At 37.7% G+C, this 13,871-nt stretch overlaps 1 long non-coding RNA gene across 1 annotated transcript in view; it reads left to right on the top strand.

Annotated features, from left to right (window-relative positions):
• The window catches only part of LOC117975698 (uncharacterized), a 582,695-nt gene that overhangs the window by 150,802 nt on the left and 418,022 nt on the right, over positions 1 to 13,871 (top strand). Inside the window, exon 3 of the long non-coding RNA XR_008620934.2 lies at positions 9,539 to 9,591. This is a non-coding gene — a long non-coding RNA (uncharacterized LOC117975698). The remainder of the gene's footprint in view (positions 1 to 9,538; positions 9,592 to 13,871) is intronic.

Here is a 13,871-nt window from a genome sequence, read left to right as displayed (position 1 = left end):
TAAAAATATATATTTATGGTGTACAACACAATGTTTGATGTATGTATACATTGTGAAATGGCCAAATCAAGTTACTTAACATATGCATTACCTCAGATCATTACTTATCATTTTTTTGCGGTGAGAACCCACAAAATCCATTGTCTTAGCAATGTTCAAGTATATGATTCATTGTTATTAACTATAGTCACTATAATGTATAATAGATCTCTTAAAGTTATTCCTCCTAACTAAAATTTTATGGCCTTTGACCAACATTTCCCCAAGCTTTCTGCTCCCCAGCCTCTGATAAGCACCATTTCATACCAATATAAAATTTGATATAAAATTTTCATAAAATTTGGTTTGAAAATCAAACTTTCTGTAAGTTTGATTTTTTAAATACTTTTCATATGAGATCATGTAGTATTTGTCTTTCTGTACCCGGCTTATTTCACTTAACCATGTCCTCCAGATTCATCCATTTTGCTGCAAATGACAAGATTTTCTCCTTTTTTTTTTTCACTAGAGGATTTTTTTTATTATTATTATACCTTAAGTTCTAGGATACATGTGCACAATGTGTAGTCTTGTTGCATAGGTATACATATGCCGTGTTGGTTTGCTGCACCCATCAACTCATCATTTACATTAGGTATTTCTCCTAATGCTATCCCTCCCCCAAACCCCCACCCCCTGACAGGCCCTGATGTGTGATGTTCCCTGCCCTATGTCCAAGTGTTCTCGTTGTTCAGTTCCCACCTATGAGTGAGAATATGCGGTGTTTGGTTTTCTGTCCTTGTGATAGTTTGCTGAGAATGATGATTTCCAGCTTCATCCATGTCTCTGCAAAGGACATGAACTCATCCTTTTTTATGGCTGCATAGTATTCTGTGGCATATATTTGCCACATATTCTTAATCCAGTCTATCACTGATGGACATTTCGGTTGGTTCCAAGTCTTTGCTATTGGGAATAGTGCCACAATAAACATATGTGTGCATGTGTCTTTATAGTAGCATGATTTATAATCCTTTGTGTATATACCCAGTAATGGAATCACTGGGTCAAATGGTATTTCTAGTTCTAGATCCTTGAGGAGTCACCACACTGTCTTCCACAATGGTTGAACTATTTTACACTCCCACCAACAGTGTAAAAGCATTCCTATTTCTCCACATCCTCTCCAGCACCTGTTGTTTCCTGACTTTTTAATTATCACCATTCTAACTGGTATGAGATGGTATCACACTGTGGTTTTGATTTGTATTTCTCTGATGACCAGTGATGATGAGCATTTTTTCATGTGTCTTTTGGCTGCATAAATGTCTTCTTTTGAGAAGTGTCTGTTCATATACTTTGCCCAATTTTTGATGGGTTTGTTTGTTTTTTTCCTGTAAATTTGTTTAAGTTCTTTGTAGATTCTGGATATTAGCCCTTTGTCAGATGGGTAGATTGCAAAAATTTTCTCCCATTCTGTAGGTTGCCTGTTCACTCTGATGGTAGTTTCTTTTGCCGTGCAGAAGAAGTTTCATTAGATTCATTAGATCATTTCATTAGTTTCATTAGATCCCATTTGTGTATTTTGGCTTTTGTTGCCATTGCTTTTGATGTTTTAGTCATGAAGTCCTTGCCCATGCGTATGTCCTGAATGGTATTGCCTAGGTTTTCTTCTAGGGTTTTTATGGTTTTAGGCCTAATATTTAAATCTGTAATCCATCTTGAATTAATTTTTGTATAAGGTGTAAGGAAGGGATCCAGTTTCAGCTTTCTACATATGGCTAACCAGTTTTCCCAGCACCATTTATTAAATAGGGAATCCTTTCCCCATTGCTTGTTTTTGTCAGGTTTGCTAAAGATCAGATGATTGTAAATGTGTGGTGGTAACTTCTGAGGCCTCTATTCTGTTCCATTGGTCTGTACATCTGCTTTGGTACCAGTACCATGCTGTTTTGGTTACTGCAGCCTTGTAGTATAATTTGAAGTCAGGTAGCATGATGCCTCCAGCTTTGTTCTTTTGGCTTAGGATTGTCTTGGCGATGCGGGCTCTTTTTTGGTTCGATGTGAACTTCAAAGTAGTTTTTTCCAATACTGTGAAGAAAGTCATTGGTAGCTTGATGGGGATGGCATTGAATCTATAAATTACCTTAGGCAGTATGGCCGTTTTTACAATATTGATTCTTCCCATCCATGAGCATGGAATGTTCTTCCATTTGTTTGTGTCCTCTATTATTTTGTTGAGCTGTGGTTTGTAGTTCTCTTTGAAGAGGTCCTTCACTTCCCTTGTAAGTTGGATTCCTAGGTATTTTATTCTCTTTGTAGCCATTGTGAATAGGAGTTCACTCATGATTTGGCTGTCTGTCTGTTAATTGGTGTATAGGAACGCTTGTGATTTTTGCACATTGATTTTGTATCCTGAGACTTTGCTGAAGCTGCTTATCAGCTTAAGGAGATTTTGGGCTGATATGATGGGGTTTTCTAAATATACAATCATGTCATCTGCAAACAGGGACAATTTGACTTCCTCTTTTCCTAATTGAATACCCATTATTTCTTTCTCTTGCCTGATTGCCCTGGCTAGAACTTCCAACACTATGTTGAATAGGAGTGGTGAGAGAGTGTATCCTTTTCTCGTGCCAGTTTTCAAAGGGAATGCTTCCAGTTTTTGGCCATTCCATATGATATTGGCTGTAAGTTTGTCATAAATAGCTCTTATTACTTTGAGATACGTTCCATCAGTACCTAGTTTATTGAGAGTTTTTAGCATGAAGGGCTGTTGAATTTTGTCAAAGGCCTTTTCTGCATCTATTGAGATAATCATGTGGTTTTTGTCGTTGGTTCTGTTTATGTGATGGATTATGTTTATTGATTTGCATATGTTGAACCAGCCTTGCATCCCAGGTTGAAGCCGACTTGATCATGGTGGATAAGCTTTCTGATGTGCTGCTGGATTCAGTTTGCCAGTATTTTGTTGAGGATTTTTGCATCGATGTTCATCAGGGATATTGGTCTAAAATTCTGTTTTTGTTGTGTCTCTGCCAGGCTTTGGTATCAGGATGATGCTGGCTTCATAAAATGAGTTAGGGAGGATTCCCTCTTTTTCTGTTGATTGGAATAGTTTCAGAAGGAATGGTACCAGATCCTCTTTGTACCTCTGGTAGAATTCAGCTGTGATTCCCTCTGGTCCTGGACCTTTTTGGGTTGGTAAGCTATTAATTATTGCCTCAATTACAGAGCCTGTTATTGGTCTATTCAGAGATTCAATTTCTTCCTGGTTTAGTCTTGGGAGAGTGTATGTGTCCAGGAATTTATCCATTTCTTCTAGATTTTCTAGTTTATTTGTGTAAGGTGTTTATAGTATTCTCTGATGGTAGTTTGTATTTATGTGGGATTGGTGGTGATATCTCATCTTTTTTTGTTGTGTCTATTTGATTCTTCTCTCTTTTCTTCTTTATTAGTCTTGCTAGAGGGCTATCAATTTTGTTGATCTTCTCAAAAAACCAGCTCCTGGATTCATTGATTTTTTGAAGGGTTTTTTATGTCTCTATGTCCTTCAGTTCTGCTCTGTTCTTAGTTATTTCTTGTCTTCTGCTGGCTTTTGAATTTGTTTGCTCTTGCTTCTCTAGTTCTTTTAATTGTGATGTTAGGATGTTGATTTTAGATCTTTCCTGCTTACTTTTGTGGACATTTAGTGCTATAAATTTCCCTCTACACACTGCTTTAAATGTGTCCCAGAGATTCTGGTACGTTCTGTCTTTGTTCTCATTGGTTTCAAAGAACATCTTCATTTTTGCCTGTACCCAGTAGTCATTCGGGAGCAGGTTGTTCAGTTTCCATGTAGTTGTACGGTTTTGAGTGAGTTTTTTAATCCTGAGTTCTAATTTGATTGCACTGTGGTCTGAGAGGAAATTTGTTGTGATTTCTGTTCTTTTACATTTTTTGAGGAGTGCTTTACTTCCAATTATGTGGTCAATTTTAGAAAAAGTGTGACGTGTTGCTGAGAAGAACATATATTCTGTTGATTTGGGGTGTAGAGTTCTATAGATGTCTATTAGATCTGCCTAGTGCAGAGCTGAGCTCAAGTCCTGGATATCCTTGTTAACCTTCTGTCTCATTGATCTGTCTAATATTGACAGTGGGGTGTCAATATTAGACATTATTAGTGTCTCCCATTATTATTGTGTGGGAGTCTAAGTCTCTTTGTAGGTCTCTAAGGACTTGCTTTATGAATGTGGGTGCTCCTGTATTGGGTGCATATATATTTAGGATAGTTAGCTCTTCTTGTTGAATTGATCCCTTTACCATTATGTAATGGCTTGCTTTGTCTCTTTTGACCTTTGTTGGTTTAAAGTCTGTTTTATCAGATACTAGGATTGCAACCCCTGCTTTTTTTTTTTTTGCTTTCCATTTGCTTGGTAGATCTTCCTCTATTCCTTTATTTTGAGCCTATTTGTGTCTTTGCATATGAGATGGGTCTCCTGAATACAGGACACTGATGGGTCTTGACTCTTTATCCAATTTGCCAGTCTGTGTCTTTTAATTGGGGCATTTAGCCCACTTACATTTAAGGTTAATATTGTTATGTGTGAATTTGATCCTGTCATTATGATGTTAGCTGGTTATTTTGCCCGTTAATCAATGCAGTTTCTTCATAGCATCAAAGGTCTTTACAATTTGGCATGCTTTGCAGTGGCTGGTACCAGTTGTTACTTTCCGTGTTTAGTGCTTCCTTCAGGAGGTCTTGTAAGGCAGGCCTGGTGGTGACAAAATCTCTCAGCATTTGCTTGTCTGTAAAGTATTTTATTTCTCCTTCGCTTATGAAGCTTAGTTTGGCTGGATATGAGATTACGGGTGGAAAATTCTTTTCTTTAAGAATGTTGAATATTGGTCCCCACTCTCTTCTGGCTTCTAAGGTTTCTGCTGAGAGATCCACTGTTAGTCTGATGGGCTTCCCTTTGTGGGTAACCTGACCTTTCTCTCTGGCTGCTTTTAACATTTTTTCCTTCATTTCAACCTTAGTGAATCTGACAATTATGTGTCTCGGGGTTGCTCTTCTCAAGGAGTATCTTTGTGGTGTTTTCTGTATTTCCTGAATTTGAATGTTGGCCTGCCTTGCTAGGTTGGGGAAGTTCTCCTGGATAATATCCTGAAAAGTGTTTTCCAACTTGGTTGCATTCTCCCCATCACTTTCAGGTATACCAATCAAACATAGATTTGGTCTTTTCACATTGTCCCATATTTCTTGGAGGCTTTGTTTGTCTCTCTTTACTCTTTTTTCTCTAAACTCCTCCTCTTGCTTTATTTCATTAATTTGATATTCAATCACTGATATCCTTTCTTCCACTTGATCAAATCTGCTACTGAAACTTGTGCATGTGTCACAAAGTTCTCGTGCCATGGTTTTCAGCTCCATCAGGTCATTTAACATCTTCTCCACACTGTTTATTCTAGTTAGCCATTAATCTAACTGTTTTTCAAGGTTTTTAGCCTCCTTGTGTTGGGTTAGAACATGTTCCTTTAGCTCAGAGAAGTTTGTTATTACCGACCTTCTGAAGCCTACTTCTGTCAATTCATCAAAGTCCTTCTCTGTCCAGCTTTGTTCCATAGCTGGTGAGGAGCTGCCATCCTTTGGAGGAGAAGAGGCACTCTGGATTTTAGAATTTTCAGGCTTTCTGCTCTGGTTTCTCACCACCTTTGTGGCTTTACCTACCTTTGGTCTTTGATGTTGGTGACCTCAGATGGGGTTTTGGTGTGAATGTCCTTTTTGTTGATGTTGATGCTATTCCTTTCTGTTTGTTAGTTTTCCTTCTAATAGCCTGGTCCCTCAGCTCCAGGTCTGATGGAGTTTGCTGGAGGTCCACTCCAGACCCTGTTTGCCTGGGTATCACCAGTGGAGGCTGCAGAACAGCAAACATTGCAGAGCAGCAAGTATTTCTGCCTGATTCTTTCTCTGGCAGCTTCATCCCAGAGGGGCACCTGCCTGTATGAGGAGTCTGTCGGCCCCTACTGGGAGGTGTCTCCCAGTTAGGCTACATGGGGCTCAGGGACCCACTTGAAGAGGCAGTCTGTCTGCTCTCAGAGCTCAAACGCCATGCTGGAGAACCACTGCTCTCTTCAGAGCTGTCAGACAGGGATGTTTAAGTCTGCAGAAGTTTCTGCTGGCTTTTTTCAGCTATGCGCTGCCTACAGAGGTGGAGTCTATAGAGGCACTAGGCCTTGCTGAGCTGTGGTGGGCTCTGCCCAGTTTAAGCTTCCCAGCTGCTTTGTTTACTTAATCAAGCCTCAGCAATGGTGGGCACCCCTCCCCTCCCAGGCTGCTGCCTTGCAGGTGGATCTCAGACTGCTTCACTAGCAGTGAGCAAGGCTCCATGGGCGTGGGAATTGCCGAGCTAGGCAAGGGAGAGAATCTCCTGGTATGCCAGTTTCTGAGACCATGGGAAAAGTGCAGTATTTGGGTGAGAGTGTCCCGTTTTTCCAGATACAGTCTGTGACAGCTTCCCTTGGCTAGGAAAGGGAAATCCCCTGACCCCTTGAGCTTCCCGGGTGAGGTGACACCCCACCCTGCTTCGGCTTGCCCTCTGTGGGCTGCACCCACTGTCCAACCAGTCCCAATGAAATGAACCATGTACCTCAGTTGGAAATGCAGAAATCACCCATCTTCTGCATCGATCACGCTGGGAGCTGCAGACTGGAGCTGTTCCTATTCAGCCATCTTGAAACTGATCCAGTTATCTCCTTTTTAAAAGGCAGGATAGTATTCCTTTTGTGTGTGTGTGTGTGTGTGTGTGTGTGTGTGTATATATATATATATATATCACTTTTTTTTAGCACTTTGATCTGTTTCAGGATGCTTAAGTTGATTTCATATCTTGGCTATTGTGACTAATGCTGCAATGAACATGGGAGTGTAGATATCTCTTTGACATACTAATTTCATATTTTTTAGATACATACCCAGTAGTGAGATTGCTGAATCATACATTTTACTTTTAATTTTTTGAGAAACCTCCATACTATTTTCCATAATGGCTGTAGCAATTCATATTTCCACTAACAGTATACAGGGATTCTTTTTTCTCCACATCCTCATTAACACTTGTTATCTTTTGTCTTTTTAGTAATACCCCTTCTAACAGGTATAAAGCAATATTGTGGTTTTAATTTCTGTTTCACTGATCATTAGTGATGTTCAACATTTTTCTTTTTTCTTTTTTTCTTTCTTTTTCTTTTCTTTCTTTCTTTCTTTTTTTTTTTTTTTTTTTTTGAGACAGAATGTTGCTCTATCACCCAAGCTGGAGTGCAGTGGCACAATCTTGGCTCACTGCAACCTCCTCCTCCCGGGTTCAAGCAATTCTCTTGTCTCAGCCTCCTGTGTAGCTGGGACTACAGGTGCCTGCCACCACACCCGGCTAATTTTTGTATTTTTAGTAGAGATGGGGTTTCACCTTTTTGGTCAGGCTGGTCTCGAACTCCTGACCTCAGGTGATCCATTCACCTTGGCCTTCCAAAGTGCTGGGATTACAGGTATGAGCCACCATGCCCGGCTGAACATTTTTCTTTATTACCTGTTGTTTATTTATATGTATTCTTTTGAGAAACATCTATTCAAGTCCTTCACCCAGATTTTAATCAGATTGTTTTCTTACTACTGAGTTTGAGTTTCTTACGTATTTTGAATATTAGCCCCTCATTAGATGTATGATTTTCAAATATAGTCTCTCAGTCTATAAGTCATCAGTCCTCAACCTTTCAGCACCAGGGACAACTTTCATGGAAGACAATTTTTCCATGGTCTGGGGGAGGGAAAATTGTTTTGGGATGAAACTGTTCCACTTCAGATCATCAGGCATTAGAGTCTCATGAGGAGCAACCTAGATTCTTCACGTGTGCAGTTCACAATAGGGTTTGTGCTCCTGTGAGGATCTAATGCTGTCACTGATCTGACAGGAGGGGGAGCTCAGGTGGTAATGCTTACTGGCTTGCCACTGGCCTCCTGCTGTGTGGCTTTGTTCATAACAGGCCATGGACCAATAGCAACCCACGGCCCAGAAGACCCCTACTATAGGCTGTCTCTTCACTCTGTTCATTGTTTCCTTTGCTGGACCAAAGCTTTTTAGTTTGATGTAATTTCATATGTCTATGTTTGCTTTTGTTGCCTGTGCTTTTGAGGTTGTTTTAAAAACATTTTTGCCCAGACCAATATCATGGAGCTTTTTGTGTTTTCTTTTGCTACTTTTAGAGTTTCAGTTCTTACATTTAAATCTTTAATTCATTCTGAGTTGATTTTTGCATATGGTAAAAAATAAAGATCTAATTTCATTTTTATGTATTTGGATATCTAGTTGTCCCAGTACCATTTTTTAAAGAAATTCTCCTTTCCAATTGTGTGTTCTTGGCACTTTTGTTGCAAATCATATGACTGTAAATGAAAGATGTATTTATGGGCTCTCTGTTCTGCTCTATTGGTTTATGTGTCTGTTTTTATGTCAGTACCATACTGTTTTAATTACTATAGTTTTGTATTAGATTTTCTCACGAGGTAGTATAATGCCTCTGGCCTTGTTCTTTTTTCTCTGGATTACTTTTTGTATTCAGGGTCTTTTGCAGTTCCTTCAAAATTTTAATATTTTTTTAAAAGAAATTTCTGTTATTGAAATGTGATTGAAACTCTGATAAAGATTGCATTTAATCTGTTGATTGCTTTGGTTTATATGGGCATTTAAAGGTTTTTTTTTTCAATCTATGAACATGAGATATCTTTCCATTTATTTGTGTCTTCTTTCATTTCTTTCATCAATGTAGTTTTCAGTACAGAGATCTTTTACCTCTTTGGTTAAATATATTTCTTAGTATTTTATTTATTTTTATATCTATTGTAAGTGGAATTGTTTTCTTGACTTTTTTTCAGATAGTTTGTTGTTAGTGTATAGGAAGACTACTCATATTTGTGTGTTGACTTTGTATCCTGAAATTTTACTGAATTTTACTGAATTTTTATATTAGTTCTAACAGCTTTTTGGTAAAATAATTTGGGATTTTTATGTGTATGCTTATATCATCTGTAGAGACAATTTAACTATTTCCTTTCTGATTTAGATGCTTTTTATTTCTTTCTCTTGCCTAATTGCTCTGGCTGGGATTTCTAGTACTGTGTTGTAAGTGTGAGAGTGGGCATCCTTGACTTGCTTCTAATACTAAAGGAAATATTTAATTTTGCACCAGTGATTATAATGGTCTTTATTGTGTTGAGGTACATTCCTTCTGTACCTAATTTCTTGAGAGTTTTTAAAAATAAAAGCATGTTGAATTTTGTAATACACCTTATCTGAACTTACTGAGATAATCATATGGGTTTTATGCTTCATTCTGTTAATGTGGTGTATCACATTTATTAATTTCCATATGTGGAATCATATTTGCATCCCTGGGATGCATCCCACTTGATCATGGTTAATGATCCTTTTAATGTGCTGTTGAATTTAATTTGCTAGTACTTTGTTGAGGATTTTTGCATCTATTTTTATCAGGAATATTGACCCATAATTTTATTTCCTTGTAGTGTCCTTGTTTCGCTTTGGCATCAGGGTAATGCTGGACTTCTAAAATAAATTTGTAAGTATTCCCTTTTCTTTATTTTTTTGAAAGAGTTTGAAGATTAAAACTATTGATAAAATTCAGTGATGAAATTATCAGGTCCTCAGCTTTTCTTTGATGGGAAACTTTTTATTAATGATTCAATTTCATTATTAGTTGTCGGTCTGTTCAAATTTTCTATTTGTTCATAGTCTAAACATATCTAAACATAGACATGTGTGTCTAAACATATCTAAACATAGAAAAGGTACAGCAAAAATATGACATAAAAGATAAAAAATGATACACATGTATAGGTCACTTTCCACAAATGGAGGAAGTGGGAAATGCAGGACTGGAAATTGCTCTGCATGGGTCAATGAGTGAGTGCTGAGTGAATTTGAAGACCAAGGACATTACTGTATATTACTGTAGTTTATAACACTGTACAATTAGGCTACACTAGATTTATTAAAAGTATTTTTTCTTTTTTCAATAATAAATTAACTTACTATAACATTTTTACTTTATATAAACGTTTTAATTTTTAGCTCTTTGATTATTTTATAATAACATAGCTTAAAATGCAATCTCATTGTATAGCTGTACAAAGTATTTTCTTCTTTATACCCTTACTCTGTAAGTTTTTACTCTTTTTACTTTTTACTCTTTAGACTTTTTTGGCAAAAGCTAAGACCCAAACACACACATTAACTAAGGCTTACAGAATCAGGATAATCAATATCACCATCTTCAACCTCCAAATCTTGTCCCACTGGAAGGCCTTCAGGGGCATTAACATGCATGGAGCTGTCATCTCCTATTACAATAATGCTTTCTTTTGGAATACCTCCTAGAGGACATGCCTGAGTTAAAAAGTTAACTGTAAAACTAGAACTGTATAACTGTTTTACAGTTAACTTTTTTAATAAGTCAAAGAATTTCATGTAAAATAATAGTAAAGTAGTATGTTAAGTACATAAACCAGTAACATAGTTGTTTACTATTGTTATCAAGTATTATGTACTACACATAGTTGTATGTGATATACTTTTATACAAGTGGCAGCATAGTCAGTTTTTTTTACACCAATGTCACCACAAACATGCGAGTAATATATTACACTATGGTGTTACAATGACCATGACATCACTAGACAATTTCAGCTCTATTATAATCTTATAGGATGGCCATCATTTTTGTAACTCATCATTAACAGAAATGTTGTTATGTGGTGCCTGACTCTATTTTCAATTTACCTGTGTTCAAGTTCACAGTTTTTTTTTCTTTTGCTTGATCAATTCTACTGTCAATGCTCTCTATTGCATTTTTAAATTTCATTCATCATATTTTCATCTCCGAAATTTCTGTTTGATTTTTTGTTTTTATAATTTCAATCTTTCTGTTAAATTCTCCTTTTGTCATTTATAGTTTTTCTAATTTTATAGAATTGTTTATGTTTTCTTGAAGTTTGTTGCACTATCTTAAAACAATTATTTTGAATTTTTTGTCAGGTAGTTTGTATATCTGCCTTTCTTTTGGCAGCTACTAGAAGGTTACTGTGTTCTTTTGGTGGTGTTACATCTCCTTGGTTTTGTGTTTTTTGTTGCCTTGTGTTGATGTCTGGCGTTTGGTAGAGCAGTTACCTCTTGCAGGTTTTGCCAGCTAGTTTCACTCTGGAAAACCTGGAAAACATCTGGCACCAGTGAGTGTGCCAGATGTTTAGTATCTGTGTAGCTCTGCCAGGTAAGGTTGGCATTGATAAAGATTGCAGGGATCCTTTGTAGGCAATGCCATGGATGTCTGCAGTGGCACTGTGGGTTTTTGGGATCTTTGGTTAGATAGTTGCCAGGGTCTTCCCAATGTCTTTTTCTTCCACCCCTGAGAAGTTGTGCCTGAGGGGATCCCTTTTGGCATAGGATCTGACTTGTGAGCTCACTTTCTTTTTTTTTTTTTTTTTATTATTATACTTTAAGTTTTAGGCTACATGTGCACAATGTGCAGGTTAGTTACATATGTATACATGTGCCATGCTGGTGTGCTGCACCCATTAACTCGTCATTTAGCATTAGGTATATCTCCTAATGCTATCCCTCCCCCTCCCCCCACCCCACAACTGTCCCCAGAGCGTGATGTTCCCCTTCCTGTGTCCGTGTGTTCTCATTGTTCAATTCCCATCTATGAGTGAGAACATACGGTGTTTGGTTTTTGTCCTTGTGATAGTTTACTAAGAATGATGATTTCCAGTTTCATCCATGTCCCTACAAAGGACATGAACTCATCCTTTTTTATGGCTGCATAGTATTCCATGGTGTATATGTGCCACATTTTCTTAATCCAGTCTATCATTGTTGGACATTTGGCTTGGTTCCAAGTCTTTGCTATTGTGAATAGTGCCGCAATAAACATACGTGTGCATGTGTCTTTATAGCAGCATGATTTATAGTCCTTTGGGTATATACCCAGTAATGGGATGGCTGGGTCAAATGGTATTTCTAGTTCTAGATCCCTGAGGAATCGCCACACTGACTTCCACAATGGTTGAACTAGTTTACAGTCCCACCAACAGTGTAAAGGTGTTCCTATTTCTCCACATCCTCTACAGCACCTGTTGTTTCCTGACTTTTTAATGATCACCACTCTAACTGGTGTGAGATGATATCTTATTGTGGTTTTGATTTGCATTTCTCTGATGGCCAGTGATGATGAGCATTTTTTCATGTGTCTTTTGGCTGCATAAATGTCTTCTTTTGAGAAGTGTCTGTTCATATCCTTTGCCCACTTTTTGTTGGGGTTGTTTGTTTCTTCTTCTAAATTTGTTTGAGTTCATTGTAGATTCTGGATATTAGCCCTTTTTCAGATGAGTAGGTTGTGAAAATTTTCTCCCATTTTGTAGGTTGCCTGTTCACTCTGATGGTAGTTTCTTTTGCTGCGCAGAAGTTCTTTAGTTTAATGAGATCCCATCTGTCAATTTTGGCTTTTGTTGCCATTGCTTTTGGTGTTTTAGACATGAAGTCCTTGCCCATGCCTATGTTCTGAATGGTAATGCCTAGGTTTTCTTCTAGGGTTTTTATGGTTTCAGGTCTAACATTTAAGCCTTTAATCCATCTTGAATTAATTTTTGTATAAGGTGTAAGGAAGGGATCCAGTTTGAGCTTTCTACATATGGCTAGCCAGTTTTCCCAGCACCATTTATTAAATAGGGAATCCTTTCCCCATTGCTTGTTTTTCTCAAGTTTGTCAAAGATCAGATAGTTATAGATATGTGGCATTATTTCTGAGGGCTCTGTTCTGTTCCACTGATCTATATCTCTGTTTTGGTACCAGTACCATGCTGTTTTGGTTACTGTAGCATTGTAGTATAGTTTGAAGTCTGGTAGCGTGATGCCTCCAGCTTTGTTCTTTTGGCTTAGGATTGACTTGGCGATGTAGACTCTTTTTTGGTTCCATATGAGCGTTAAAGTAGTTTTTTTCCAATTCTGTGAAGAAAGTCATTGGTAGCTTGATGGGGATGGCATTGAATCTATAAATTACCTTGGGCAGTATGGCCATTTTCACAATATTGATTCTTCCTGCCCATGAGCATGGAATGTTCTTCCATTTGTTTGTATCCTCTTTTATTTCCTTGAGCAGTGGTTTGTAGTTCTCCTTGAAGAGGTCCTTCACATCTCTTGTAAGTTGGATTCCTAAGTATTTTATTCTCTTTGAAGCAATTGTGAATGGGAGTTCACTCTTGATTTGGCTCTCTGTTTGTCTGTTATTGGTGTATAAGAATGCTTGTGATTTTTTTACATTGATTTTATATCCTGAGAATTTGCTAAAGTTGCTTATCAGCTGAAGGAGATTTTGGGCTGGGACAGTGGGGTTTTCTAGATATACAGTCATGTCGTCTGCAAACAGGGACAATTTGACTTCCTCTTTTCCTAATTGAATACCCTTTATTTCCTTCTCCTGCCTAATTGCCCTGGCCAGAACTTCCAACACTATGTTGAATAGCAGTGGTGAGAGAGGGCATCCCTGTCTTGTGCCAGTTTTCAAAGGGAATGCTTCCAGTTTTTGCCCATTCAGTATTATACTGGCTGTGGGTTTGTCATAGATAGCTCTTCTTATTTTGAGATACGTCCCATCCATTCCTAATTTATTGAAAGTTTTTAGCATGAAGTGTTGTTGAATGTTGTCAAAGGCCTTTTCTGCATCTATTGAGATAATCATGTGGTTTTTGTCTTTGGTTCTGTTTATATGCTGGATTACATTTATTGATTTGCGTATGTTGAACCAGCCTTGCATCCCAGGGATGAAGCCCACTCAATCATGATGGA

Source organism: Pan paniscus, chromosome 15 (assembly GCF_029289425.2).
Source record: "Pan paniscus chromosome 15, NHGRI_mPanPan1-v2.0_pri, whole genome shotgun sequence".
NCBI lineage: Eukaryota > Metazoa > Chordata > Mammalia > Primates > Hominidae > Pan > Pan paniscus.
The sequence above is the reverse complement of the archived record's forward strand: the minus strand, read 5'-3'. Positions and strand labels throughout refer to the sequence as shown.